Consider the following 19,790-nt stretch of genomic DNA (forward strand, 5'->3'; position numbering starts at 1 on the left):
CAATGATCATTGTCAGTTCTGTGCATTTGCTATTTTTGCTCCTCTAATCACAGTGCTGTGGTCCAAAGGGGGATGTAATGTTCCACTAAATTATACAGACCAGTGAATATATAGCTAGTCAAAAGTGTTATTCCCTTCCTTAAAATTGGATCCCGTGGTTGTGAAACATTATTATCTTCCTTCTAGTCTCACCTTTCACATCAGATGTCATTCAGTGGCAGCTAAATATATGGGAAAAGAGTGTGTTTCATAGCACCAGCTGTAACTCCAAAGTCAAGGAATACTACTTTCAACATTTCTTTAAAGTTCCCATAACACATGGACATTTTAAAAGCCATTAATTCCAGTTCAGGTTATATATCTGTTCTCCAGGTGCAGGCACTGGGGCCAGTGAATGCTCACATTGCCCTCAGAAGTAGCCCTATTTCTCTGCTTCAGAGAAGAGGGGAAGTTCTGGCATGGCTGGGGCTGTGCACAGGCACTCACTCCCCTCCTACCCATGGGCTCCAATTTGTCCTCAGTTGCGTGTTGCAAATAACTTTGGAGGCCACTGGTATGTACATAAATCCAGATGGCCATCCTGCCTGCCCAGTGGTGCCAGGGGGATGTGCCCATCCACCCCAGAGGTTCCAGGGAAGGAGGGTTGATGACACCATCCTGCCACTGAGGAGACCTGACCCCAGAAAACATGTTCCCAGTGGTAACTGAGTGCTGCACGTCTTCCCACCAGGTGGCCAGATCAGATGGCCTGTGCATCGGGGTACTAGTGCTGTGAGATGGGCAGAGCACGTGTCAGGGGGCCACCAGCACCCACTCGCCCCAGTGCACACACATGCATCTTTTGGCTTTCTTCATTATTCCCCTCTGCATGGTGTTTGCTCTGGTGTAAGATCTTATCACTGAACGAAGGAGTAGGGAGAATGTAGTAAGTAATGAATCTGCAGGTGAAATGATTTCCTAAGTTTCACTGTCTGGGAGAGAAATTCACCATGAAAGTGTGCAAATGCTACGTAGTGACTATTTCCAGCAGAGAGCTGGAAAAGGCTTTGGAAGAAAAGTCTAGTGTAAAGATACACGTTAGATGTGGAATCCTTTCCCATGTGAAACCCCTCCTCCTGCTCCCCATGGAAGTCACTGTGAATTGCACCTTTGATTTCAACAACAGCTATAGAGCAGGCCTAAAGCCAGGGAGGGAAAGCTAAATCCCAGATTAGCAAAAGCAATTGGGTATTTTTTTCACATGCAACACCTTTGATGTCTCTCAGGACCCCACTCTATGGGCCAGAGCCAAAGTTTACTGAAATCAAGGAAATTATGTCCATGTGCTTGAGATGTACTGCAAGTCAGGTGGTTCTTATTTGCTCTTTCTAAATGAGAGATTTTTCTTGGGAAAGATTCATGACTCAATCTCACAGTGTGATGCAAAGTTTAGCAAATTGCTGAATGTTTGCAAAAGCCCTTTTACAGACATGGGGATGTGTACAGAAGAGCCACCAGGTATTGTCTTAGCCAAAAACCTCAGAACAAATTCATGACCAAGCCTCTGAGTTGGTTCTCCAGGACTTGCAGCTTAAAAATCTGAGTGTCTGAACCCATGGTTTAATTCCAAAGAGGAAACTTAGTTTTCAGAGTACCAGGGCATTTGTTTTTCTCACTGCTGTCAGGATCAGCTATTCTGAGGACACATGGAGAAAGGATAAATAAGGATTTCAGGATTTAGCTCTTCAATGTGATTTTACTCATTTGTTTGATTTTCAGAAAAGTTTCTAATGTGACCATAACTATGCTTACAGGATCTGTTTATGTGTAAAGTTCAGTTGCACACCCATTAATCTTCTCAAAATGTACAGGTCTTCAAATTTTTGTTCTGTTTTGCTGCATTTATTTATATGTAAAGTATTATACATTCAAATCTACATTTGCTTTCAACCACTCTGACTAATAAAGATTGTATGTATGAATTGTAGCACTCCCTTTACTTTTCCACACTAGGAACAACTTAATTCCGGTAACAGCTAGAGAAGCTGTTGAGACAGGTGTCCAAGATGATGGCTTTGCGCCCCAACAAATGTCAAGCGGCAACTCAGGGTTTCCCAAAGAGGAACTAGGTCTTGGATTGCAGCAGATGCGCCTACCTATGCAAAGCAGCCAGAGCTATAGCCGCACCTTGCAAATCCCTTATATAATGCAGAATGCTTGTCTACACAAAAAAATATCAGCAGTGTGATGAAGTGATATAACAGTAGTTTTACTGGCATCAGTTCCTGTATGGGATGATTTCCCCCAGCAAAGGGTGTGCAGAGAGTGAAACCGTGATGGTGCTGAGGACAATGGCAGACATCCCATGAACTTCCCTGGAGCCAGCATCTTACTCGGGGGTTTTGCATCTGTCCAAGAGCTAGTGCAGAGTGCCAGATAATCTGGGCCAGCCACGAGACAGGAATATTTCTCACTAGGATGGTATCCAGTCTCTGTGACCACAGAAGCCCAAGCATTTGAAAAATGGACAAGGGGCAACTGTTTTGGCTGGATGTATTCTCAAAGAGCTGTCCTTGTGTGTGTTTAGAGATTAACTCATACCCAGATTCACTCAAAATACCAGATGGAAGAGGTATCATAGAAGATTTAGGCCTACAATCAACATAACCAGTTATTTAGGTAGTTTTTGCACTTTTCTCCCCACAACAAGTTTGTGTGATAAACCACTCTGCTTAATCCAAAAAACATCAAACATAATTATATGTCATTTAGTTTCGTTACTTACCTTCCCTCAGAATGAATACCCAAGGTATGGGTATGAGTTAAGTCAAAAAGAATTACATTTCTGCCTCTTTTTAGAATAAAATCATTAAGAAAAATGATGAGGCATGCAGAATGGAGCACAGTTAAAATTACTAATTTCCTTTTCTATGCTGTCATTTTCTATAGGAAAGAAAATGTTCATTGTGCTGTTACAAAGCAGGGAGAAAGACCACAGATGACAGGAATCCCCTTCCTTCCCTCCACGAACTGAAGTCAGTTAAATCGTCACATCTGGCATCTCCTTTCACTTTGAGAGAGATGAACAGGTGCAGAGTTTCATACAAGAGGACTCAGTCCTTTGTGCCAGTGTCACCTGTCCCAGGGTTGGGAAGTCAATAATATGGGACAACTGTGTGGTAGCCTACAAGACACTAGAAAGATGCTGGTAAAGACACAATTTCCCACTAGCGGAGAGAGTTAACACGTGCTAAGTATCACCTGGCTGGATTGAAAATGTATTCCTATTGTGGCAGTATGTAGGTGTACAAATACTTCCTTCTTCTGGAAAAATAATGTCTAGACATTTGGGGAAGAGGAGAGGAGGTTTGGAAAAAAGACCCTCAGAATTTCAACATCCTAATTAACTGCGATGAGACGAAGGGATCTCAACAAGTATCCTCCTGCACTAACATGCTTTGTGAGGGATTGTGGTAAGTTGGAGCAAGAACAACATACATCTTGTTTTCCTTGAAAATTAACGAGGTGTTGGCAGTCACGCCACAGGTGCCTCATCCTCTGCTCCTGCACCAATAGCTCCTCCTGAAAGGGAGTCAGCGCAGAGAGGCTCGGTTTGCAATTCAGCTGGATTTCTTAGCGAAAAACAACCGTGTCTGCAACTGATTAAAGAGAAGCTGTTTAAAAGCACTTTGCATGAAGGAGAAAAACAAAAACTTATCGTCTCCTTCGAGCCGGAATCGAACCAGCGACCTAAGGATTTCCGTGGGACAGAGCCTCTACAGTCCTCCGCTCTACCAGCTGAGCTATCGAAGGGACCTGTTTGTCAGCGCTCCGCCACGCCCCAAGAGCCTAGCACGGCTCTCGTAGGCGCTGTGCGGCGCATGCGCAGGGCGCGCAGCTCCGGGGCGGGCGTTAGCTCGGGCCGGGGGACGCCGCGGGGGGGCCCGCGGGCCGAGGCGGGGGGCGGGGCGGGGCCCTCCCGTGACGCGGTATAGAGGGGAGCGAGGAAAAAGTGTGTTTGTGTGGGGCCAGTGGCGCAATGGATAACGCGTCTGACTACGGATCAGAAGATTGTAGGTTCGACTCCTGCCTGGCTCGTAGCATTTTTTTAGTGCCTTTGCCGTCAGGGTTGCTGTTAGCCAGCCAGGGAGGGGGATTAAGTTTTTCATCTAAACTCATCATTTAATGCCGTTGATACACCCGGCATAGCATTGGGTTATTGTGTCTCCCAAAGTGAAACACCACCTAGGCTTAATTTTTTCAAACAGTCCAAATACGCATTTTATCAAATGCATGAAGTGTGCCAACAAATTAACCCAATTAACACACCAATATTACATGGGGAAAAAATCCTTTAGGCCCTAGGAGAGGAGCAGTGTGCTCATCATCGGCCTGACACTGTACCGTTAGTCTTAGGACTGACGTCATGGAAAATAACCATGAGGTCTCTGAAGGCCGCAAGCAACACTGCTGTGATGGAGACTCTTATTTTCATAGTGATTATCTGTTAGCCTGGAGAAGTGCAAAAGAATCCTTGTTGTGCAGTTAAAAGAAAAGTGTGTGATTTTGCAAATACCCATTTCTGACGCATCTGAAGGCTACGCAGTGTGTAAAGCACAGCTTGCAGCTGGGAGAGGCGCAGACAGCATCCCCAAGGGTTAGATTTGAGAATACTCCACAGCTTCAGAGAAGCCACAATCTGTGGATTCAGTGCAAGTTTACTACAAAAAGCAGTTCATGTTGTTATAAATAAATAACTGAGGTAGCTCATTAGTGCTGCTAACGTTTGGAATTGCCATCTTCTATTTTGCTATGTTTGTGAACAGTGCTGGTGACGGTCACAATATAAGGGTGTGCAGGCAGGAGAAGGTGGCGCGAGGGAAGGGCACCCCACCGTATCATGCAAAGTCCTTGAGACCCTCCTTTTCTCCATCTTGCTCACACCCATGTCACAGTAATCAGGAGTTGCATCTGACACACTTCTGGGTCAATACATAATGTGGGGGATGTCTGTTTAAAAGGCAAAAAAACAGGTTTTTTGCAAAAGGGCAAGGTAAGTCTAAGGGCTCTGGCGCTCTGAGAGATTCGTTTTCGTGCTCACCCCGGGACGCCCGCTGGGGCGGGAGAGAGGCTGGGCCAGTGTTGTTTTCCTCTCTACGAGCGAGCGAAACCGCGGAGCCGCAAGGCCACTCGAACCACCAAAATATGCCCGAGCCAGGCAGGAGTCGAACCTACAATCTTCTGATCCGTAGTCAGACGCGTTATCCATTGCGCCACTGGCCCCGCACGCAGTTAGCGCTCGGGCCGCCGGCCGCTCAGCACACCCCTCTCCCGCGGCGGGCCGGCTGCGCGCATGCGCTGCTCCCCGCCTGCCGGCCGCCCGCGCAATGCGCATGCGCAAAAGAACGCGCGGGGTGGGGCGGCCCCTTGGGCGGCCGCTGGGCGGCGGTGGGCAGGTCCCTTCGATAGCTCAGCTGGTAGAGCGGAGGACTGTAGAGGCGCTGTCCCGCGGGAATCCTTAGGTCGCTGGTTCGATTCCGGCTCGAAGGAGACGCTTCATTTTTTTTCTCTCTCCTGAGGAAATTTCAGTTTTTCGGCTCGTCGGAGACGGATGGGGACGCGGCCGCTGCTCCCGCCTTCGGGCAGGCCGAGAGAGAAGAGGAGCGGCGGGAGCGGCGGCCGGTCCAGAGGCTCCTACAGCTGTTTCAAACACATGTAATATATAAGCAACTCATAGCTCTCCCCCTTTTTTTTTTTTTGAAAAAAAAAGGAAAATACTGCAAAAAGGCGGCAGCCCTGCAATAAACATTGAAACCCATGTTGCAGCAGCGCTTTTGGAGGTGCTTTGTTGTTTTACATAATAATATCATCATAATAATAAATATCATTAATAAATACATTAATAACATATAATTAATAATAGTAATATATTATCATACTACTCTATATTTGGCATTATCTTGTGTGAAGCCAAAAAAATTAGGCTTTTTTAGCTCAGTCTTGGCTAGTTTTATTAAGTCTTCTTTTCCATGGTGATCCTTAGGGTGCTAGTTCAGCTCTGGACAGGCTCTTCTCATTTTGCATGTTGCTTTACATGGTGCCAAATAATCCCTACTGATTTTTCTTTATATGATGCCAGATAATCCTTATGAATGAGGGCTCTGAGCATCCTGGGAGTGGATAAAAGTGCTCCACAGTCCCTTGACTTGAGGTGACGGACATGATGTTTGGTCCTGGCCTTTGGTTGTACCATAAAGGGATACATGGGATGATCTAGGAGAAGGCAGAGCAGTGGGAGGGGGCATAGAGGTCCTTCATACAGAAGGGATTTAATACAGACAGACATGGGCTTGCTTAGGATGTTGTAAATAACAGGGCCAGCACTCATACTTTGCTTTTTCTCCTGTTCTCTGTTGTACTTCCATCCCCTCTCCGTTTTCCTTCAAGTCTTCTTTTCCATTACAGGTGCTACGTGATGTGCAAGGAAAACACACTTGGCAATGACTCCTGGCTTGGAGAGAGTAAACATGTCTGAGGGCGGCCAAGTCTGTCTGCATAGCAGGGGAAGAATGGAAGTTTTCTCCTCCAAAAGTACCTGGAATGAGTCTTCTGTGTGTGAGAGTGTTTCTCTGGGGTAGATTTCAGATATGAGAGCAAGGAAGACCCACTATCTGTGGGAATAAAGTACAAGCAAGATTATCAGCAGGGAAACAGATTTGCGAAGCTCAGCAGGAGTCAGACCTGCAAGCTTCTGCTCTGTAGTTACATGCTTTGTGCTTTACGCCCCTGGGTCCAGCTACCTCTCTATTATTTAGTACACTTTTGTGTGTGCGCATGAACACACACACACCCCCCAACAACCTTTTCTCCTTTCTCTTCCAGTGTGGCGCAGTGTACCCCTCTTGGGAACTGTCTCAGGAGAAATCCAGGCAGGAAAAGCCTGCCCAGCAGGGAATGGAGGCACCCCGGTAAACAGAAATTGAGGGAAAGCATCCATTTCCTTAGGCATCCGTTATCTGTACATGTTTGCACTCACTGGTAGTCAAATCTGAATCCACAGTCCAAAAGCCCATCCCTGTGCCACTCTCCAGAGTGAAAGAAAAGCCAGAAAGAAAGAAAGAAAGTGACAGAAAGAAAACCAGAAAAGGAGGAAGAAAAAACCCCAAACAACTCAGAAAATATGCTAAGCAACTATTCTGCCTCTTGGCCCTGTTACATTAATGTAACTGCTTGGCTCAGCTTCCCACTCCTCAAGCACATGCTTATGTATCTAATGGTACTAAATGCTTTTTACTACAGACACTATTCAGTGCTTGGATGATAATGTAGCTTGATAAATACTTCATTTAAGAGCAAATTACTAGTGACCAGTCACCTCCAAGTGCTTAATTGTTTCTGTATCTGGTCTCCAGCAAGGGCCAATAATAAGCTGTGTACATGTATCCTATTCAATCATTTGTCTCACTTAATAAAGAAAGATGACAGAGATTATAAAAACCCTGTTCATAAGACATTTCACTCTGATACACTGGGTCACCAGAGTAAGGTGGACAGGCAAACAAATGGATCAGGGGCTGTTAAATGGCCTCACAGGTATGGAAGGGGCACACCTGCTCCAACAAAAAGAAATTTTCAGCTCCTGCATTGTACGAAAAGGTTTGTTTGCATTTCAAGCAAAAGCTGTCTCTGTCCTGGAGAAAGTGGAAATAAAATACATCTCAGGGGAGTTAGGAGTATGAGAATAAAAAATTTCAGACCACTTGGAGGATTTCAAAGGAGAGATGGTGAAAATGTTCCCACATGACAAGGTGCTGACTGGTGGATGCAGTCTGAGAAACGTGGCATGTGCAAGGACAAGATATTCTGCTGATCACATAGGTGGGAAACCATTGGAAATGAGAGAGCATCTTTCCTGATTTTGTTATACCTGAAACTTTATTATTTCTTGACTTAGGTACTCTTGTCAGTGTATCTATTTTGAATATCATAAACACATGCTTCTATTTGTACCCACCTGGCTTGAGTTATGTGGAATTTCAGGGTCACCAGATCTATCTACGTATCACTCAGCTAACAGCAGCTCTCTCAGCTGACATTCTGGGCATGTAAGTATGATTTTTAGCTCCCCAGGACCTTCCCCAGAGCAGCCAAACCTGCCCCATTTCAGCAGCAGGAGCTGGATGAGCAGGCATCCTCCGGGGTCAGCCAAACTGGGCCTGACAGTGGAAAACTGGAAGATGGTGGGAACAGATTTGGGTACTGGAGGTTCCCAGTGGGGTTGGGAAAGATCCATGTAATTAGCAAGATTTTAAAAAAATAAATCTTTGGATATGGTGTTGACCCAGTTGTCCATGTAATTAGCAAGATTTTCTTTTTAAATAAATCTCTTTGGAGATGATGTTGACCCAGCTGAAAAATCCCAAGGATGCTGAGCAGGATGCGTGGGTATCAACTCAATTAACCAAATCCCTTAATGAGGAAATCCTTACCTCCAGCTTTGCAACTGGGTTTTCTGGGTTTTTTTCTTCAAGCTTCCCACTTTTCCCTCCATCCGATGCTCGCTGGGGTGGGAACCTTCAGGGAAAAGGAGGGCCAGGAAGACGAGTAAAAGGGAAAAGAAAAAGAAAAAAAAAAAAAAAAAAGACTACTCCGAGCCAGGCAGGAGTCGAACCTACAATCTTCTGATCCGTAGTCAGACGCGTTATCCATTGCGCCACTGGCCCCTACCGGTAAGAGGAGGCAGCGCGGCTAATATTGGGGGTCAGCCCCGATTCCCCAACACCACCAAAACTGAGTGTTGCTGGGCCGGAGTGAAGCCCTGCACATCCTTATCCCCAAGCGTTGGGCCCCCCAGTGCTGGTTCCATCCCTAATCTTGCCTGCACTGTTGTTTTTGAAGAGGGGGAACTTAAAATTCCCCAGCCATGGATGGAGGTTACGCAGCAGAAATCTCATTTTCCCGCTGGCATCCAGGTCCAAGCTCCCTATCTGATGTTGCTCCACCATGGTGAAGAGCTTTGCAACTACAAGCTGGGAACAAGTCGCATTGTGTCACCTGCTGCAATATCTACGCTGACAGGAAGAAAAAGAAAACATCATAATATCATCCAGTTCCCAAATGCTGGGAGTTGTGTCATGCCCCTTCGGTCCTAAATGCTGTTCCCCCACACCACCAGCAGCCCCTGGGGCCAGCAGAGCCCGTCGCCTCCCATGGTGTCTGGAGGAGGAATCCTGGCTGGTGGAAGGAGGAGGTGGGATCTACCTCAGTTTTCCACGATGCTGTAGCAGAAGAGCCTTATAGCCTTTACCCCATGCTTGGTCTTGTCTCCGCAGAAGGACCCCAGAGCAGACAGACAGGGCCTGCAGGGCTGGGACAGGCTGCGTGGTGCAGCGCAGCGCTGATCTGTTCAGACGGATAAGGGCAGGTCTGAAGGTAGCAAGATAGCAACAGCACCTTGTCTTTAAGGTAACCCCCACTCCACTGTCACACGGATACCTCTCCCATTATGACATGCCTGACTCACACCTGCACGTTGGTTCCTGCCCCAACCTCTGAGTTACTCTTAGTCCATACCCTGTATTTTCTTCCTGCAGCTCAGCCATCAGAGACAATGCTCTTTGGACTGTTGAGAAGGGCTTTGCCTTTGAATCCATACAAAGCACCACATTGGTGCTTCAGAAAGGAGACCAGTGTCCCGGTGACTGTGGTCTTGGTCACTTGGTATGCTCCACAAAGGCCACAACATCTCAGAAATTCTTTTCTAGTTGTTCCTTGTCAATTAGATGCAAAATAAGTTTTGCTTTTCCAGGGAGAGGCAGGGAACATCTCACAGCTTAGTAACATTTTGGATTCAGCCTCAGGACTTCTTGGTGACACTCACTGCCTGCTTTTCTGAGCCCTTCACTGACCTTACAGCAGTCAAACGTGTTGATCCATCACTGATAATAACCTGCATGTCAGGAAGCTGCTGGGTTCTTCCTGATGGTAGCCTTTGCTTGTTGTTTGATTTTTGGCCTGACACTTGTCCATCCAGCCTTTCATAAACAGGTCTGTACCAAAGAGAACCTGACTACTGAAAACAAACTCTGCATATTTAGCCCCAGCTTCATTAGGCAAACAAACAAAAAAAAGCCAGTTAGCCAGCTTTGGACATTAGGGAACATGGAAAGACATGAATGACTCTCCTTTCCTTTCCTTAGGAGCAGGATGGGATTCATATAACCTGCTGCCAGGGAAAATGCCAGCAGCTATTGGAGACAGGCGTTAATCACCACAGCCCTATCTGAACATTGCTACCGTACCTCCCTCAGCAGCAGTGATTTTGCCAGACTACTGTGATAAGTGACGGCTTTTGGCTTGACTTGCTTGCAAGCACTCCTTCAAGCCATGGACCATCTTGCAGAGTGCTGAAGGTATTACATTCTGGATAGCAACGAGGATGTTGAGAGTGAAGTTTAAAAGGAGGATGAGCCAGTTTAGCAGCTTCTTGCTCCAAAGTAAAGAGGTCCCACTTCTCCTTCCTTCTTCTCCACTGCACTCAGCTACACAACTTGTCCTTGTTCTGGTGGTCTATGGCCACTCCAGGCACCTGAGTCAACCTGATAATCCAGCAAAGATGTGGATAATTTTCTAACAGTCTGTGAGGTGAATTGGCTCAGCTGATGCAAAAAAGGGCACCAGACCTTGCAGCCAGGGCCAGCACGAGGAAGGCAAGAGGCATAGGCTGCTACATCCCACTGGCCAGAGCAGCTCAGTGGCCTGCAGCTGCTTGTGAATCTGCAGCCTGAAGGAGGAGTGTTGTGCTGAGACAATGAAGCAGAAGACAGAGTGGGAGCAAGGTGTGAGAAGTGTAGCAGGTATCTGGTAGGTGAGAGGTAGAGCCACTGTCTGCCTCCACAGACACCTCACTTTCAATCTGTTATTTCCGTCCTCTCTTCATTTTCCTTCTTGATCTCTTTATTTTTCGCAGGTGCTAGTAAGGTGGGTGGTGAAGAGAGGCCAAATTCCTCCTGATTGCCTCAGGCCAGTGCAGAGGGGTAAGCACGAAGGGGAGCAGCTCCTTCATAAGCAGAGACTTGCAAATAGCTCCTCTTTTACAGATGTGTTTTGGTTTTTTTCCCTGAATGAATTATGAAAAACCACAAAGTGAATGAAAGGGGATGAATGCGTCCAAATGTCTGGTGGGCATATAACAACAGGAAGAATGTAATTGCAAACAGGAGTTCACAGAGGTGGAGGTAGCATCTTTTTCTAGTTGGGCAGCTTGGACTTGCACTTATTCCCCCAGTTGAAAACCAGAGAGATGATCCACCACGTACCTGGGCCAGGCAGGATAGAGGGCTCCCATGTATTCGCTCAGAGAGCCCAGGGATCTTACCCCTGCTGCGATGATGGGGTGAAGGATGATGTTAGAAAAGGGTAGTTTCTCAGATTTCCACACACTTCTAACAGAATTGCTCTGAGCAAACAAGGCCACTGAGTTTTGTCTAATGGAGCACATACTGCATGCAAGAACAGCTGCATTGTGGTGCCCTGAAATTCAGAAAACAGGTCCCAGTGAGACGGGCCCTGCTCAAACTCAGGAGAGGGCTGAAGCCGAGAATGATGATTTGAGGCAAAACCTTGGTCAAGCAGGGAACCATCCTAATGCCTGGAGAAAGCTGGAGCCAGAGCTGGGAAATCAGGCTAGTGGCCTGGGGAGGCAGTAAATACAGGTAAGAGCTGGAAATGAGAAGGTGTGATGCATCTCTAGAAGACACTTCTCCCCTCCTGGCTATTACCTGTCCAGGGCAGGCTGCAGCTGAAGGAAGGCACATTCAGTAATGCTTTGGGTATTACGGAGAACGAGCTGGCAACTCAGAGTGCTTGTAAGGTGCCCCAAGCTCTATGTGGAGATTTACCACATCCTTTGGCAAGGAACAAGTCATTAGTATCCAATTACACTGAAATCATACTTAATTCAAGACAGGTTAAGACAAAAAGCAAATAAAAACATTTACTCACAGCTGCCAAGATAGATAAATGTATAAAAGAGGTAGGTGGAGAAATGAGAGAAAACCAGGCTTCAGTTACTGGCTTTGAAGATTAAATCAGCAAGGCCATTCCCTCATATCCAGGCATTTTGCCGCAGGCTCTTCTGACACAGTGAGGAGCAGAGAGCCTATCTTCTTCCACACCTTACACCTCAGTCTGTGCTGACCGAGAAGTATTTCCTCATGAGGGAACAAAGCACCTCTCATGTCTAATTTTCTTCTAAAATCTTCTTCCCTTCCAGGGAGTTCTACCACTTCAGTATGGATCTCATCCTATTTCTTCCTTATCCAGGAGACACGCTGGCCTTTCCTCTTGGAAAAAATAAGAATGATTTCATTCTTTTAGCGTTACCTGGCTAGCTAAAAATATCTTGGCTCAAGTGGTAAGCCAGAGTGCTGTCATGGGAAAGGCACTGGCTGAAGGCGTGAATGCCACTGTTTTCTTTTTCTCTTTTTTTTTTTTAATTTTTTTTTCTGCAATAATGTAAACATCTCTTCTTTGCCCTGCCTGCCATCATTATTCTGGTGGGCATACAGCAAAGTATGCGTGCCTAATCAGCCTTGGTTTGGAGGGAATGTCGTGCTTCAAGCTGGTGCTGGGGTTAGGAGCAAGGGAAGCAGTCTCTGCCTGCTCAAGGAGGCTGCTCTTTGGTTGATGGGACTTGCTTTTCAGGGAAAGGGTGAGACAGTCCACTCCCTTCATGGAAGAGGATAAAGTAGCTGAAGGTTGATGTGGGAAGGATGAAAAGCAGGTTGCTGTGGTGCTGCAAAGTAGAAGAGGAGGTGGGGGAGTTGTGCTGGGCTTGAGGAATCACTTTGAAGGGCTTGTTCAATGCAGAGAACATCCTGGGACTTAGCGCTGTGCATGCTCATGTGGTCTCCTTTCTTACCCTGTTACTGTGTCTTTTTTCCTTTGCATCTTCCACTTGGCCCTGCAAACTTTCTCCTTCCAGTTTTACAAAGTGGCCTCACATAGGGACCAAATGGAGATACCCGTTAGCCAGTTGGCAGCAGAGCTTCTCCCCTAAACTGGAAGGAAATATCCCAGCACCTTTTTGCCGTCCCTGCACAGATCCTGCAGCACATGGAGCCGAGGGAAGAGTGTGGACAACACTAGCCCAGGGCCGGAAAGTAGAGGCACTGATCCCGCTGCCTCCCACATGCTGGCCAGGCACGCTTCCCTCAGAAATGCTCCCCAGCTGTAAAGCAAAGGAAAGGATGAAAATGTGATCACCAAGATGTTGAAAAAGGTGGAGCTTCCTGCTCTACATGCTGGCCCCTTCAGATGCTTGATTTCTCAATTTCCAGCTTGATGCAACCCATGAGGGTCAAGTGTAAAGAGCATTTCACATGGGAACACATTAAGAAGTCACTAGAGAAAGGATGGGAGAGTTGTCACCTCCTTCATGCCTGACTGGGAGACACTTGGCTTGATAAAGGGACATTTGTACTTCCCTGGAAGTGAACAATGGCTGACTTCAGTTCCTGGGAATGAGCAGCCAGTCTGAATGCATTTCAGATTAAAGTTTGCCAGAATCCCAAGGAATTGGCTATGACACCTGACATATCAGGAGCACCCCAATGAATGAGTCATGACATGCAGGGGAAGCTTTTAAGGAGGCACTGTACCTTCTCAGGGCAATCATCTGCACACCAACCAGTGATGGGTGAGAAGTCTTGCCAGTTTAGATGAGTAAGGGTAGGAGTCTGTTTAGCTTTTTTTAAAGTATTCCATAAATATAATCTATTTTTGAATGGATATTAACGGATTTTTCATGGATAAGTGATTTTATTTGCATTTTTGCTTCATCTCTTCTGGATTAAGTGGGATTTCAGTGTTACTGCTTGCCCACTGCCATTGCTTGCTGAAGGTTACGGTGAACTGTTACCCTGTGGCCACCTGACTCATGTCAGGCTCCTTGTCATGTTCTCTGGAGTGCTAAAGGATAGAGATAGCCATGCCTGCCCCATTTTGGCTGCAGGAGTGAGGTCTCTGGTGAGTACCTCTGTTGGAGGTCAGGGTTGTGTGATGGTTTAGCCCCTGCCGGGGTCTGAGACCACGCGGCCGCTGCCCCTCCCCCACAAAGGGAGTGAAATACAAAGCCCCGAGACTGAGATAAGGAGAGGTTTAATACAACAGAGCAACAGCAACACAACAAACAATAACAATAAGAATAACAGTGATAACAATGAACAGAGCAAAGTATATACCCATACAGCAGTGAGAGAACCAGCTGCGCCAACCCACGCGATCACCGATTCTTCCTGCGCTCGCGCCAGGATGTGACATCAGCATGATATATGAATAACCCGGCTAGAGCTTCCCCCCCCACTGCTGGGGAAACTTAACCCTATCCTGGCTAAACCAGGACAGGTTGGCAGAGGCATGCTCTGCTGGCAGAGGTAACTGGGGACACTCTTCAGTGTGGAATGAGAGATCGGCCCCAGGCTTGACTCCTGAGGTTCCTCAAGGTGTCTGTCAGGGGTCCAATAAGAAGTCCCATGATGAGCAAGAACCTTCCTCCCCACCCCAAAACCCCCTCTCTTTTGAGCTGGCATTGGAACAAGTGACCAAGGGTTACCCTGAAAGCACCTCAGCCCTTCACCCTGGGAGCTGAGCTATCAAAAGATGAGAGATGTGGTCCTGAGAGAGACTCCTGGCAGGATCCTGCAGCATCCCCAGTCACATCACCAGCAGTGTGATGGCAAGTGGCAGACACATCACTCTGCGATATGGGGAACCAAGGCCTAAAAGGTGCCTTGATACAAATTTCTGCGCAAAGCGATGCTGCTGCAAAGCTGTTGCCTCACTGTGAAGGGCTTCATAGCAATAATTAGGGATGGAAATAGCACCAAGGCCATACTACTTAGGTAACTGGAAGAGATGTGATTTGTAGTCTACCCATACATAAATCTGTTATCACCGCTCTCGTGTTTGTGTTACAATCTTTGGGATTATCAGAAGCAGCAGAAACATGCTGTGTACTGCTCCAGCTTGTCACCTCCCAAGGTTTCCCTGAAGTTAGATTCCCTGCACATCTGCAATGGGGCAGAGATGAGGGAGAGCCAACCCCACAGCATTAGAAAAACAGCAACACAAGTGACATGAGGAGGCAAGGCTCGCAACAAGCAGACCCATCAGAGGACTGACTTTGCACCTGTGCCAGAGCAGCCTCCCTCTCTGTTGATGGCTGGGTCACCCTCCAGGCTGGGCACAAGTTGTGCTTGGCTGGGTGAGGTGGAGGCATGGGGAGAATGGAGGGAGAGGGGGGAGAGAAAGCCCCAAACTCTTTGTCTTCTCCCTAGACCGTGGTATCGGATTACTGTGATGCAGTTTGCTGCCATGAACTTCTCATTCATATTGCCCAACCCTGACTGCAGGGGGGTAGGACTTCACGGTGAGACATGTGCACCCTCAGGCAGCCCAGGCAAAACACAAATTTCACTGCAAAGCTATCCCTTCTACGGCAAGGTCAAAACCTTTGAAGAAGCCCCCAAAATCTGATTTGTTTTGTGGCCAAAGGACTTGCTGTCTGCCCTTTCTTTCCTTGCATTCCCTGAACTCAGCCAGAATCAGAAAGGCTGACTCCTGGGGAACAGCCTGATGGGAGAGGGGGACGCAAGACAGCATGGGCGAACGTGGGCCACTGTGCTTGAAATGCTTCCTGAAGTCATAATTCAAAAGGATATTAATCTAACAGACTGATGCTTGGTACAATGAGCACAATGTCACAGTGGATGGCATCCCTGATCATAGCTAAAATGTGTTCATTCAGCTCCTGCCCAGCTTGAAGGCATTTCCGGCTGTTGTTGTCCTTGCAAACCCTTGCATCTCTCTCTCATGCATTGTCCTCCCCTATGCTCACGTGAATTTCACATGAGGGAGCAGGGGAAAGAACTTGGCTGGAAAATGGCCAAAAGGCAATCTTGCTCTTCTAATCTGACTTTCAAAAGAAAAAAAGGCATTGGCACTCAGAAATGAATAGTCATGCTGGTTTTGCTATACGCCTAAAGAGCATTTACAGGGCAAATGAACACATGAAAGGAAAACAGAGGAACTGGAAAAAAAAAGCTAAAGGACAGAGGTACTACCTCTGTTACCAGTCACGTGCTAAGCAGGCCCACAGAGAGTATTTTTGTTTAGCTATAACGTCATAGTGTTTGATCCTTTATCTTCCAGCACTGAATCTCTATTCTGTCCTGGAGGAATGACCCTCAAAATGGGGATGGACGAAAACATAACCTAGACCCACCTAGGGAGGTGGGATGGAATCTCAGCAGGTCTCTGACGTGGTATAAAGTCATGTGCTGAGTATAACCTTAAAACCAGTCTCTCCTTTGAACTACAGACCTCAGCATTGTCCTGGAGAAAAAAGTACCTGCGCTCCTCTGCTCTGCCAGCTGAGCTATGGAGGAGATATACTGAAATAGCATCAAGAGTGGCTCGTGTTGAGCAGACCAAGGCTAGGGAGAAACCTGACACTGGGACAGAGCTGTATCTCTGCGAAGTGATGAGCTGACGCCAGCTGGGAAGCCTGAGCTGGATCTGTGCTGTGAAACGCAAGTCACTTCTCTATTGAACATCACTCTGCTTTCTTAACGACAGAGCGGGTGTTGCAGCAGCGGGGTTTAAAGGGGAGTGCTACAGCCTGTTAAGGCCAGAGCAGAAATCAAATTTGACCCCCAGTCAAAATTCCTACTGTTAAGTCTGCAATTGCCTTATCCTTGAATTCTGGCTGGGAGGCCCCCTCAGCACATTTGTCCAGCCCCGTTGTTGCAGCACCGGCTCCTCTGCTGCTAACCCAACACTAAACACTCATGTTATTCCATAAAATGCAGGAACTCAGGGAGGAGCCGTCATTCCTTCCTCTCTGCTAGCACGGGAGACATGTAGCAATGACCTACAAACAGGCTCCCATGGCATGCTGTGACAGCAAAGTAGAGGGGAAAGGTTCAGGGCTGCATTTGAAAAGCAGGGGCCTGTGCTAAAATAGTAAAGCACTGGGTCACTTACTCTCCAACAGGAAGCAGGATTCTCCCACTTTCTAACTGGTGTATTCTCCCATTTTTCTAACTGGTTTTGTTTTATTTATATCCTTTCTTTCTTCACATCTCATCCTCACTTCAGGGCATATTTGGGGGTGTGGAAAAGCAAGCCTGTGCCTGTTATCTGTGAAACTTGTCCCTAGCCCTGGAGAGGACCTATTTTTAGGTAGGCAATAGTGCAGTCCTATTTCTTCCCGACATGCAGTACTTCCTCCATGGAGTTCTTTGGACATACTTTTATCCCTTACTCGTGAAATGTAGATCCCTTTCTAGCAGTAATGTGTTGAGGAGATGAGGGTTTGGAACCTCTGGGCTTGTGAAGTTGTGTATGGCTTGGGGAGATGATGAACCACTAATCTCATGTTTGTTATTCCACAGCACCAGCAGCCTGTTTCTTCAGGCTCACTGATTTTGAAACTTTAGAGAATACAGATAATTGCAGGGAAGATGATAAATGCCTTGTTTTAATTACTGTTCGGGATCACCCTTCCTCCCTGAAGGTTATGGCCCAACCACCATTTCTCATCCTGATCTCGAGGACTGTGAGGAAACCGGGACTTTCTTTTGGGAGGGCTTTCTGTTTCCCTGTGGCCCCCCAATCCGGCTGACACTTGGGTCCACGCCAGCCTGCTGGCATTGCTGGGGGGCAGCAAGAAGTCACAGGGCCCTTCTTCTCCCTGTCAGGCAGCCGGGAACAGCAACCCCATGGCTTGATGTCCCACCAGTGGCAAAGCCACGGCACACAGGGGTGAGTCCCCAATGGAGTTTGTCCACAGACTCTCCCTGTTTAATCCAAATCTCTGAGGTTTGTCTGATATAATTTGTGTTGGTACTGCTGATGAATCTGGAACAGAAGTTATAATCTAGTTCATCTGCCCTTTTATCCCATGTTTCTATCTGTTCGCTGCAAACCATGGAAGTTCCTTGAGCATGGATAAGTCTAAAGAAGGCTGCTTTCGAGCACCACTCAGCTCAGGTCAGTGTCCATCCCCTATTCCAAACAAAAGGGCAGACATCACTCCTCTTCGTAGCTTGTCCCTGAAATCCTGTTCTCCTGCACATTTGACGTCCTCCCAGTGACTCACCCTTAGAAGTGCTTTGAGCCCTGCTGCTGTGATGTTGTACGTGCAAAAGGAAATTATGAAAGATGTCGTTACCTCCTGTATTGGCCCTTGTTTTCCTGGAGATCTGAAACCATCTGTCAGATGGTTTTCAGAAGGACTCCAAATACTGACCACATATGGCCTATCATCATGTATGAGATACAGAAAGACAAATATATATGTCAAATGGTAAAATGACAGTCTCAAAAGGCAACTGTTTTTGAAAGCACTTGTCTATTGCAAAGGCTCTCGTTGGCTGCATACGTTGAGTCACATACAAGGGTAGTTTCAGTATTTATCGTGGGATGTTTAGCGATCACAATAAAATGAAATGTGAGACACCGTTTGCAGTTTGCACTTGTATAGGTAGGAGGGCTTCATATTATAGCTGGCTCATTGGCTTAGTAAGCTGTTGCAAATGTAAGTGAAATCTGAGTTTCTGCAACATGCTGGCTGTAGGTGGGAATGCCAGTGCTCACCATCCACTGCTGAGAAACTGCTCACTGCAGGGTAAATGGGCACAGATGAAAGGTGAGATGAATGCCCCCCCTCTACCTCCCCAAGGGATGCTTGGCTAAAAATACAAATATTTTCAGTCAAAACAACAAGCAGGATGGGGAGAGGGGAAGGCCACATTGACATTTTACTCTAAATCTCATGTTCGGGTGGGCAAAAGTGGAGGCAGCAGCCTCATTTTTGTTGGGATATTGTGTTTCTCAGGCAGTCATGACTTCTCACCAGAGGTGAGCAAGGCAAGGCAAAGCTGGGGGTAGATGGGCAGGTGGGTCCGGGGGTCCCCCCACGCAGTGGTGGTGGCTGCTCCCCTCTCTTGCCCTGCAAGGGCACTCACCAGCCCTGTCCTCTTCCAGCAGCTGAGCTCTGGTTGCAAAGCCCCCAGGTGAGCCCCGCTGGCCTCAGGAGTGCAAGGAGCTGCTGGAGGCAGCGTGGTGGGGGTGGGTGTCGATCCCTGCCCAGGGGGCTATGGACAGCTGCCCACGTACTTTAGGCAGCTGCCAGTGGAGGGGTCTGCCTGCCCGTGGTCTGGGTGGCAGGGGTGACAGGGTTCTTGCTCATCCCTGAGGACAGGTGGGAAGTGGGGTGGCAACAGGCATCCCATGGACTGGGAGGTCCACATCACGCACCACATGCAGGTGAGGGTGTCTGGGCAAGGAGCCTGGTGTTTGCAGAGTGGGCTTTGTCTTTGTTGGGCTCAGTGGGGAGGTAAGTCAAGTGGGAGTTATCCTCTGGCAAAAATATGCTCTTTTTCTCTTTGTTTCTCTTTGTTTTCCAGTCATGCAAGAGAGCCACAGGGCAGATTTTCTGTGACTGACACACGAGAACTTCACAGCACTGGTACAAGATAAGAGGTTGCAGAGGGGAATTCTGTGAATGCAAAACCCAGGGATGTCATTATGGCAATGAAACATGAACCTGGACATCGCTCAACCTCTCCTTCCTCCTCCAAATCCCTCTCCTAAACCCACTGCTTTGCAGCCAGCCTTCCAGGCTCTCCTGGCTGTCAGTTCACAGCCTGCAAGCTGTTACTCGGCTGCAAAAATAGAGGAGTTAGAAGCAATGTCTGTAAAAGCAAGCGTATCTCTAAGAACTAGTGTCCTGGTTGTGTCAACAA

General features: G+C 47.4%; 5 non-coding genes across 5 annotated transcripts; 2 read left to right on the forward strand and 3 right to left on the reverse strand.

Annotated features, from left to right (window-relative positions):
* Positions 1–3,701: 3,701 nt before the first annotated feature.
* On the reverse strand, positions 3,702–3,792 carry TRNAY-GUA (transfer RNA tyrosine (anticodon GUA)). The gene is given in 2 exon segments: positions 3,702–3,737; positions 3,756–3,792. It is a non-coding gene; the product is annotated as a tRNA-Tyr (tRNA).
* Positions 3,793–4,004: 212 nt separating this feature from the next.
* TRNAR-ACG (transfer RNA arginine (anticodon ACG)) lies at positions 4,005–4,077 on the forward strand. Its single transcript has one exon. It is a non-coding gene; the product is annotated as a tRNA-Arg (tRNA).
* Positions 4,078–5,189: 1,112 nt separating this feature from the next.
* Positions 5,190–5,262, reverse strand: TRNAR-ACG (transfer RNA arginine (anticodon ACG)). Its single transcript has one exon. It is a non-coding gene; the product is annotated as a tRNA-Arg (tRNA).
* A 176-nt stretch (positions 5,263–5,438) lies between these two features.
* Positions 5,439–5,529, forward strand: TRNAY-GUA (transfer RNA tyrosine (anticodon GUA)). The gene is given in 2 exon segments: positions 5,439–5,475; positions 5,494–5,529. It is a non-coding gene; the product is annotated as a tRNA-Tyr (tRNA).
* A 3,100-nt stretch (positions 5,530–8,629) lies between these two features.
* TRNAR-ACG (transfer RNA arginine (anticodon ACG)) lies at positions 8,630–8,702 on the reverse strand. Its single transcript has one exon. It is a non-coding gene; the product is annotated as a tRNA-Arg (tRNA).
* Positions 8,703–19,790: the final 11,088 nt, after the last annotated feature.

This window comes from Strix uralensis, chromosome 1 (assembly GCF_047716275.1).
Source record: "Strix uralensis isolate ZFMK-TIS-50842 chromosome 1, bStrUra1, whole genome shotgun sequence".
In the NCBI taxonomy this organism is placed as follows: Eukaryota; Metazoa; Chordata; class Aves; order Strigiformes; family Strigidae; genus Strix; species Strix uralensis.